Raw genomic sequence first — 10,705 nt, 5'->3', positions numbered from 1 at the left:
ACTGCGGTTTGGTCCTGAGGCCTCTCTATGGGAGAGTACTTTGGGGCCTCCTTTCTCGAGGGATACACAACGGGGCTTGGAATCTCTGTGGTCTTCAAATGCCTGCTCCCGCATACCTGTCCTGTCCTGGACACTGCTCCCAACGTCCTTGTGGAACATGTCATTCATTAATCCCACTAGTATTTACTGAGTATCTGCTCTGGTCTTGGCCTGTGCCAGGGCACTCGAGAAACCTCCTTGACAACAATGATATCCACCATTATACTTTCAAAGAGCCCTCCCTGTGCCAGACACAATACTTCATTTTTTAAAAAGGCATCACCTGGCCTGTGGTGGCGCAGTGGATAGTCCACCTGGAATGCTGAGGTTGCTGGTTTGAAACCCATGCCAGGTCAATGCCTCCCAGTCTTCCCTCACCTCCCATCTCTCCTCTCTCTAAAATGAATAAATAAAATCTTTTTTTTAAAAAAAGATATTATGCACATACCATAAAATTCACCTTTTAAAACTGCAGTTCAGTGGGTTGTAGCATGGATAGCTTTAAATTCTCGAAATAATTATAAGTGTGAGGTATTATTATCTACATTTAATAAACAAGGAAGCTGGCCCTGGCTGATTAGTTCAGTTGGTTAAGAGCATCATCCAGAAACAACAAGGTTGCAGGTTCGATCCCCAGTCAGGGCACACACACAGGAGGCAGCCAAAAAATGCACGACTGAGTGGAACAACAAATGCTTCCCTTCCTCCTCCCCTCCCTCTCCCTTCCTTTCTCTGTCTCTCTAATAAGCAATAAAAATTAAGCCCTGGCTGAATAGCTCGGTTGGTTGGAGCGTCATGCCGGAGCACGGAGGTTGCTGGTTCGATTCCCAGGGCATGGAACATACAGGAGCAGCTTGATGTTCCTGTCTCTCTCTCTCTCTCTCCCTGCCTCTCTCAATAAATAAATAAATAAGGAAGGAAGGAAACTAATGCCCAGAGGGAGGCTAAGTAGCTTGCCCATGATCACCCAACTGCGAACTTGGCAGAGTGAGAATCGGACCCAGGCTGTTGAGACCAAAGCCTGACTCTGTACAAGAGACTTGAGTGCCTCTTTGGATGAGGCCAGATAATGGGGTGTCTTAAACGCCATCTATGACGTTAAGCTATGTTGGGGAGGGCAATAATGGGGAGCCACTGCAGGTTGTTCAGCAGGTAAGTGGTGACATTGAAATTCTACCCTGCAACTCTGTAACAGGACAGCATCTGGAGCAGCAACCCCTGAGCCTCTTTCTAGAAAGATTCTGGACTTGTCTTTCTCTCCAGTCCCTCTTAGTCATAGCATTTCTACCGCTAGCTCTTTGGCAAAGAATTGTATTAGGTACCCGCTCTGTGCCAGGCATTGTCCTAGGCTCAGAGAATAAAGATGCAAAAAGAGCCGTATCTGTCCCCAGAGAGTCCCCGGGATAGTGGGGGCCCTGGAACAAGCATGCAGGTCAGCCCCGGTGCCACGTGAGGTGTGCCGTTAAGGTGCTCAGGGCCCTGGGAACAGAGCAGCGTGACGGATGAATCTGCCCCAGGAGTGGGAACAAGGTAGGGTCAGGGGAAACTAAAAGAAGGGGGTGATATTGAAGGGCATTGAAGATGACGTCTGCTTGGTCCCCCTAGGACCAGACCCTGGGAGAGAGATTTGAATGTGAGTAGTTTATCGGGGAGAGTAAGAAAACTCGTGTGGGGCGTGTGGAGATGAGACGGGGAAGGCCGCCAGCAAGGTGGTCATCTCGTCAGTTATCGTTGTGGGCAGCCAGGGCTCGTCCCCACCGAGGGGGACAACAGGACTCAAACGTAGCCCGCCGGAGGCGTGAGGGAGCAGGGGATGTAGACACCAGCGGAAGTCAGCAATGGGCTCGGGCCGAGGGCCTCTTCTGGAGGGCGTTCATGCCCTGGCACTTGCAGTCCGACCAGCACAGAGTGGCAGGTTCCGGACGCCAGAGAGAACTGCAGGCGCCGGCAGTGGGTGCCGGGCTAGAGCACACCGGAGGGGTGGAGGTGAGGGCGTCGGCAGGACGGCGGCTGCCACAGACAATGACAAACTTCTGCCTGGGGGACCAGGCTGAGCAGGCGCTCGTGGCAGAGAACCAGCATGATTAAGGGCCAGAGAGCGGTATTTGGGGACCCTGGTATGGCTGGAGCACAGGGTGAGGTCGCAGAGGGAGAAGATGAGGCCAAGAGGTGAGGGACTGGGATGTAAGGCCATACATAGTCCTTGGCCTCCTCCGGGTACTGAGACTTTTCAGAGGGGACATTGAAGAAGGGCTGGTCTGAAAGATACTTCTCAACCACATGGCCAACCAGTGAGCCCCGGAACACAACACTTGCTGGTCAGGCCCAGGGCAGAATGCTCACGGTCCTTGCTCCCATGACTGGCTCCTGGTTCGAAAGCAGTCCACGGGCATTGCTGTTGGGGTGGGTCATTTCTCCTTGGAGGGATACTTCAACTTCCAGGTCAGTGATGTCCAGACAAGCCAGCAGGTGCTGCAGCCAGATTAGAACTAACCATGGCCCCAGCCTACCCCATCTCGTTAACCAACACTCGTCCCTCTGATTAAGGACTGTGAGCACGGAACGGGCCATGCCCAGAAGATCCGGAATAATCAGCATCAGCGTTTTGCCTTTGCCATCCAAGACTGCAGACGCGCGCTCCTCTGACCCACTCCGTGGTGCTAATGACGGCAGAGCAATTTGGAGAGACAAGTCTCAGCATTGATAAGGAGAGGAAAAGCACCACGGCTCCGGAGGCGGGGCTCCTCACGGGAGCCAGCTGCTGCCCCCCATGTGCACGGGAAGGCTGACCTCCAATCCTCCTCCTGCTGGAGGCCGGGGATGGTGGGGGCAAAGGGACACGGAAGAGCGGGAGAAGGGATGCGCAGGGGACCGGGAAGGAGGGGCGGCCCACCCTGCACCTTACTACAGACTAGAGAAAGGTGTTCTTGACTGCCGGTAACTGCCACCCGGAGCCAGCCAGGGCACGCGGCTGGTGGAGCGGAGAGTGGGCTGGCACGGAGCCTCCACGGACTCCCCGGGCCGGGTGTCCTGGTGCAGAGACTACTCTGCCCCTCCAGACAGGGCAGCCCTGGCGAGAGAAGGGAGGACAGAGGGCATGGCAGGAACCCGAAACCACTCCGATCGTAAGGAAGTGGGTGAGATGCAGTGTCTGATTGCATCCATTAATAGAAATGCTAGAAGGGGCTTGGTCGGAGACCAGCTAGGTTAAACCCTCCCTTTTACTAAAAAGTTCAGAGAGAGGGAGTGACACCCTCAAGATCACCTGACTCTTCCCTGGATAAGAAACTCCACTAATACCCACAAGGTCAGGTACCGGAGAGCAGTGAGGAGCTGACCGGGAAGGTGTGGGGAGAAGCCGTGTTCTGTTGGGTAGAGGAAGAGGCAACAGCCGACCACAGGGCTCTCCACACTGCCAGCTCCGGTTCCTTCTGGAGGGTGGCAGTGTGGCTGGCAGGTGCCCCACCACCCCATCCAGAACCCCACGCTGTCCCTCCCTTCTCTTCTCCCAGATCATGGCGCCCAGCTAGCTCGGTCCAGGTTTCATCTGGACGAAGGGAAGCCCCAGGGCCCTCGTGCGGGTCCAGCAGCCTTTCCTGCCCCTGGGCTCCAGCCTCCCCACCCTGCCCTGCCGGGGCACCTGTCTGCAGCCCCTGGGCGTGGCTCCCTCTCGCCCTGCTCATGCCTCCTTTTCCTTCCAGCCACTCACGCTTTTCCAAGAGAGGGAGGCCTGCCTACGGGCTCTGTCCCCTGTCCCTTTCGCTGACCTCTCCTACTTAATCACGTCTTTCTCCGCCCCTCACTGGCCTCGTGGGCCCTGCAGGCTCCCGTCTCAGCGTCTCAGGGCCTTTGTACCTGCTGTTCCCTTAGCCTGTCCGCAGCGCCCCCTCTGACCACACCACCTAACTCAGTGCCTCGTTACCCTCGTCCTCCTGAGCCTCCTTGATTCCCTCTCATAGCAGCATCCTTGTCTGTTTCCCCACTGGAACCCAGGGTTAAGCAGGCAAGGGTTTTTGTCTTGTTTGGTGTTGCATCCCCCGTCCCTAAGACAGTGCCTGGCACACAGTAGGTTCTCAATTTGTCAAATAGCTAAATGAAAAGTCCACCCCACCCCCAAGAAACATAGACCCCCCTTCATAACGTAACCCTTCAAGCAGGGCCTGAGTCCCGCCCCCTGCCCCCTCCACAGGTCCCTTGGCCAGGACCGCAGAGAAGGGAAGGGATTCTTATAAATCTATTGTGTTTACTAAGAACCTGCCATAGAATAAGCGGAGCAGTAAGAATTTGACACCCGCCGCACCGTCACTCCTCACTGCAAGTCATCGACAAACCTGTACTCCTCTCTGCCAGGGGCAGAGCTGGGTCCCTGCTGGGGGGGAGATGAGGAGACCCAGCCTCCCAGAAAGCTCCGTCCAGTGGAGCTGGAGCTCTCATTCTGAGTTTATCTTCTAGGAATCTGTCGAATAACAGGTATTCTCTGCTCCATTGTACAGATAAGGAAGCTGAAGTCTGAAGTAGTTCAGGACCTTAGCTTGCCCAAGCTCAGACAGGTAAGTGGCAGAGGTGACATGTATACTCGGGCCTCTGTGGGTCCACGGCCCTGTGTCTGACACCTTGCTGCCTCCTTCCAGTCCTCACTCGGCCTGTCCGGGAGCCTCCGTGTCCCCCAGCGTGGCCCAGGCTCTCGGCCCATGCAGGTCCACAGGCCCTCGGCCCTTGTCCAGGACATGTGACCTGTGCTCAAGTCCTTGACCCTTCCACTTTCCACTATGTCCGACACAAACATCATAACCTGTCGGCACTCCCCCCCCCCACCCCGCATCTAGCCCAGTAGTTAGCTTGGTCCTGTTAGTTGTGGCATTAGAAACCTCACTGCTGCTCAGGACTTTAAAGATAATCCAATTCACCTAGATTTTATAGATCTGGAAACTGAGTCCTAAAGAGGGAAAGAGCCCTGGCCGGTTGGCTCAGTAATAGAACATCGCTCCAGCGTGTGGAAGTCCCGGGTTCGATTCCCGGCCAGGGCACTCAGGAAAAGTGCCCATCTACTTCTCCACCCTTCCCTCTCTCCTTTCTCTCTATCTCTTTCTCTTCCCTTCCTGCAGCCAAGACTCCATTGGAGCAAAGTTGGCCCCGGATGCTGAGGATGGCTCCATGGCCTCCACCTCAGGCACTAGAATGGCTCTGGTTGCAACAGAGCAATGCCCCAGATGGGCAGAGCATCGCCCTCTGGTGGGCATGCCGGGTGGATCCCCGTTGGGCGCATGCGGGAGTCTCTCTGCCTCCCCGCTTCTCACTTCAAAAAAATACAAGAAAAAAAAAAAGAACGAGGTAAAGAAATTAACTTCTTGGCAAGGTTATCTCGCCAAGAAGCAGCAACTACAGATTAAAAAAAAGAATGGAACTCGGATTAAAATCCGTGTCCTGGGTCCTTTCTTCTCTCACTACAACTCTTTTAAGAGACAGGTCCGCTTAAACTTCTGTTGATTGATGATCGCCTATGAGCCATCTCTCTAGGCCTTCCACAGTAAGGTCCGGGGGGCCACACATCGCCCACCCTGCCACCAGCCTTTCCACCCAAGTGAAGCAGCTGCACTGCTTGCCCTGGCCTTTCCTCCTACCACTTCCTCGCTGCCAGGCCCCAATTGTAACTATCTTGCAGGTATCACCTCTTCCAAGAAACCAGCCTGGATTCTTCCAACCTGACTGCATTTCTCCTTCCACTGAACTCCCAAAACACTTCTTTTAGGTAGATTTTGTTTTTCTCCTCTTCCCTCAAGCAAGGAGGTGTGCTCGGAAGACTTTTGCCCTTGGCCCTTGGTCTTCCAAAGCCCAGGCCTCAGCCTCCCTCTCCTTCTTTTAGCTGGGTTTAATTACATCTGGATACATTACCCCCCAGTCAGCCAGTCTGCTCTTGGGCCTCCTGAACTCTCTCTGCTTGATATAAACCCATTTCCGCTTGTTTGAGCATCTTGGGAAATGGAGAATGAGTCCTCACATTTCTTCAGGAGCTTAAAAGCAAACTGTGGCCCTCCCCAAAGGTCCCGCCTCCCGCCAGCACACTTGACGCCTCCCTGATTGGCCCGCTCAGACCTGGGGTGTGCGTGGAACAGCTGACTTTTCACCCGAGAGGCCGTGATCAATTCTGTTCCCAGAAACCGCTCTCGTTCCTCCCCTGCCGCGGGTGCTGCGAGGCCTAGGCCTCGGGACTCTCTGCGCCTCCGCCTCAGGCTGATGGGTGAGGGTTGGGGGTCTGTCGCTTCACCCCGGCCCTCAGACTCTGCTACCGCTGCTCCTTAGCGTCTCCCCTGTCTGTACCTGCACCGGGGCAGCCTGAAAAGCCACTGCGGCTGAAACACAGCTTTTTTAAGCTCTGAAGTCACTTTTACGCCAAGCGGTCTGCATTTGCCTTCCTGGCTGCCCAGGAACACGGAAGCACGCACAAAGTGTCACTGGGCCGGCAGGGCTTTGTGCAGACGCCGGAGTCCCGGTGGCCCAGCCCTGCCCCTGAGCTCACCTGCAGCTCCAGCTGCCAGCTGTGAAGTGACTTCCGGGGGCCTCATTCACTCTGCGCCCTGCCCTGGAACGGGGAGCACACCAGATGCGCTTCACAGATCGCCTCCTCCACCCCCTAGGGAAAGTTGCCCCGATCCCAGGAAATACGTGTTCCCCGTGTCTCCGACAATTCCATCAGGAGTCAGGGCCAGGCTCGGGGTCCGGCTCAGGGAGCTGCTGCCGCCAGCCTCTCAGAGCTCCCCCCCACCGCCACCTGCCTGGGGGTCCAAGTGCTGCGCTCTCTCCACCCACGGTGTGGCTTTGAGCCCCTCATTGGATCTCTGCTTCGCCCATTCCCCCAGCTTACCCAGTGGGGAGAATAACACCCATACCAACATGGCCTCCAAGTGGCTGTGAGACCGGGATGGGCTGGGAGTTGCCTGGAAGAAAAATACCATCAGGAAACTGTCCAGGTTTAGACCAGAGGGGCTCCTCAGGTCTGGGCCCCCCACTCTACAGATGGAAAAACTGAGACTTAAGGAAGGTTATCAAGGTCACACAGGGACCTCTGGCTTGAAAACCAGTTTCCATCTTTTTGGAGCTGAAGGAGGGAGCAAAGAATGGTTAAAACAAACAAAAAGCCACACAAAACCGTTCCTGGGGGGAGTGTAGGGTCTGATGGAGGGTGACAGCAGACCCCGAGCTTGAAGCTCTCAGCCCCGCCGCGTGGGGCCTGCATCCACGAAGTGGACTCGTCTATGAAATGGACGTTGTGCCGCCCAGTTCACAGGCCTTCCGAGGACGACATGGAATAGTATGTGTAAACCCCGGCTCCTGGAATGTTCCCCAAATACCAGAGTTCTTCCCTTGTCTTGTTTTATCTTGAACAGCATCGCAAATGCTTTCAAAAAGGGAGGCACAAAGGAAACATTTTCTCTTAGAGCTGAATGTTGCCGAAAAGACGGCTGTGAACCTGGGGCTCCCTTCCCCTTGGGGCTTTTCTTATACAGTGGATGTGAAATGGCCATTTTCCCCCGTCAGCCAGCGTAATGAGGAAGCAGAAATATTGCGTCTCCCCCGCCCCCGCTGCTTCTGCTGCGCAGAGCGCTTCCACAGGTACCGGGCCAGCAGCTTTTAATGGAGCTGTGGCCAGCTCTTCACGGAGAGGAAAGTGATTTCTATGTGATTAGCTGAGTGGTGAGGCTAATACAGTTATGACCCAATAAACACACTGATTAGGGTCATTTGTGCTCCTTCCCTCCCTCCCTCCCCGCCGAGCCCTGGCAGGTTTGGTGCAAGCTCTGCTGGGAAGGACCTTGGAGACAGCTGAGGAAGGGGCCTCCCAGCCAGTCTGGGCTGCAGGCGCTCTGGGACAGAGCCGCTGGTTTGACACCCAGCCTGGGAGGCAGGAGAGTCAGCTCTAACCCCCTGCCCTGCCCCCCAGATTATCTTCTATCTCTGCACCCCATCTCTCTCCTCTGTATGTCAAAGGAGGTATAAAAGGGCTGAACATGGGGCCAGAAGTTCCCAGTTCAAGTCCCAGCCCCGCCTGTTACCAGCCATGCACCCTGGGGTCCCGTAGGCCCATCCATTCATCAGTCTGCACAAGGCTTTGTGCTCCTTGTATTCCGTCCTCAGTTGGCTCACCTGCCAATGGGCATGATGACGCCCGCCTCGGAGGCTGGTTGGAGGGATTAAGAGAAAAACAGACGTAAGACGGTTCCACAAACCAGGGAACAGAGAAAGTGTAACAATAACTTTTCATTTTCTTCTAAAGGTTCCTTCCGGTTGACTTTCTCTGATTCCATGGAAATACCTGCTGTCACCAGGCGTAAAAGAAGGGCTCCCAGATTACTGATTGAATAAAGGAAGTCAACTGTGAAGCGAGTTATGAAGCGGCTTGGAAGGAACTGTCTCTATGACGCAGCATGCTCCAGAATCAGGCCCCAGGTCACAGGGGCTCATCCCCGCTCCTCCTCCATCCACCCAGGAGACAGCCACGGGGGCCCTCCTCGGTCTGCTCAGCACCGGGCTCCCATTCCGGTCGACCCCTCGCAGTCTGAGCAGTGGCTGGTTTTCTGCCAGTGGGGGTGGCAGGCCTGGCTTTGTTAGCATCATGGAAGGCGGCCCCCCAACTTCTGCCTTTCAGAGACGCTGGAAGGCGAAACTGTATTCACAGTGGCCTCTAGTGGCAAATTTCCAAAATACCACGCTAAATGGAATCACCTGGCAGCTGAAGGAATCTTCGCAGAATGACCTAGATTTAGAAATTTAGGGTTAAGAAGGACCTCGGCTCTAATCTTGGCTTGATGAACAAGGAAACTGAAATTCCAGAGGGTCAAGTGGTTTGCCCGAGATCACACAAAGCCTCGCATCTCTCAGCCCACAAATCTTACCCCCCACCCAAACTGGCCATCTGTGATGTCAGATGTAGCTGGGGATCATGAATTACCCATTGGGGAGGACAAAGGAGGAGCCAGTGTCTAGACCCAGCCAGCCTCAGAGTGACACCCTGACTCGTTTTCTTCCCCTGCACTTCGCTCCCCTCTTATCTGTTGCTAGAACAGACCCCCGCCTGGTATTTACCTACAGAATTGTAATCTACTTGACGGCAACAGGGCTCCGAGGTCGAGAAGGGACCTGGTGGCAGTGGACCCCGCCACTTAGATGATCACCCACATTGCAAGAATGCAGTGCTCTCGTAGGGCCCACGGTGACGGCTCAGACCGGGTTGAGCAGCTGGGGATAAGGATCCCTCCCCTTGGGCAGGGGAAGCTATTTTGACATATTCCGGAGACACAATCCAAAAATGAATCCAGCTGAGGACTTTCCTGTGGGTTTAGCGGGAAAGCTTTGCTGCCTGCCGGGCCAGCCGAAACCTGGGTTTGGAGACTTGGGGCGAAGCCTTCTGCCGATGGATCTCAATCTTTTCTTGGCAGAGAACAATCCCGTATTTGATCCATTCGGCCGTCACTCCGAAGAATGGCACACGTGCCAAGGGGACTCACAGACGGGAATATGACAAGGCCTCTGCTCCCGGAGCTGGGCCCAGAGTGAGCGGGAGGTGTGCGATGCCGGGCTGCTGGCAGGCTGGGACGCGGGCTGGGAGAGGCGTGGGGTGGCTTCAAGGGTCACTCGTCATAGCAACAGCAGTTTTCTAAATGCTGGCTCCCGTTCCAGCTCCTTTAATCCTCACAACGGCCTTATGAGGTTAGGGCCGTGATCCCCATGTTATGGTTGAGGAAACGAAGGAACAGGGAAATGGAGAAGCTGTCACACTGCTGGTGAGCGGCGAGGCTGGCATCGGGACCAGCAGGGCGGTTCCAGAGCCCTTTTCCTTCAGTGTGGCAACGGCCCACACCACCCTGCACTGACCGCTAACACCGTGCCCAGCTGGTGCCCACACAGGACCTCGGTGCCACACACCCGGTCTGGCGTCCACGGTGTCCTGAAGTGGGAACGGGAGGCAGAGAGCACTGTTCCTGACAGCTCCATCTTAGCAGCCAAAGCCAAAAGCCATTCAAGCTCATCCTGCTCTGACTTCTTCACTCTTCCAGGACCTCCCCTGGTCTGGGAGGAGGAGGAGCAGCTGATGGTCCCGACCGGCCTGTGCTCCTAGGAACCACCCCCAACTCCACACTGGACAAGCGTGACTTGTAGGGTCTCACTGCTCAAAGCGTGGCGTCCGAACCAGCGGTCAGGTCACCATCTCCTGGGGAGCCGCTGGGAACGCGGGCTCTCGGGGGGGACGCTGAAACCGTGCCTGCTTTCTGGCGGCTACCCAGCGACGGTCGAGCGCGGTCGAGTGTGGGAAGCCCCGAGCGAGGGCCCTTGGGGCCGTGCATTTTATATATAGTCTGGCTGCCACACTTCTTACCCATCCGAGGGACACAAGTGTGAAGGCTTCATTGGCTTGTCTCCTCACAACTTCAAGCTTTCTCCAAAAGTGTAGGCTCTCCTACCCTTCCCACCAGAACGGTTTCTCCCATCCCTCATTGGCTCCGGCAGTCCCACCGCCGAGCTTCCTTCGCCCCCACCCATCCTGTCCTCTCCCAAGCCCCCTCCCTTCGCCTCCACCCATCCTGTCCTCTCCCAAGCCCCCTCCCTTCGCCTCCACCCATCCTGTCCTCTCCCAGGCCCTCTCACTGTGACCTTACTCCTGACTGACGGG

This window comes from Saccopteryx leptura, chromosome 1 (genome assembly GCF_036850995.1).
Source record: "Saccopteryx leptura isolate mSacLep1 chromosome 1, mSacLep1_pri_phased_curated, whole genome shotgun sequence".
In the NCBI taxonomy this organism is placed as follows: domain Eukaryota; kingdom Metazoa; phylum Chordata; class Mammalia; order Chiroptera; family Emballonuridae; genus Saccopteryx; species Saccopteryx leptura.
Note: the sequence above shows the minus strand (reverse complement) of the source record.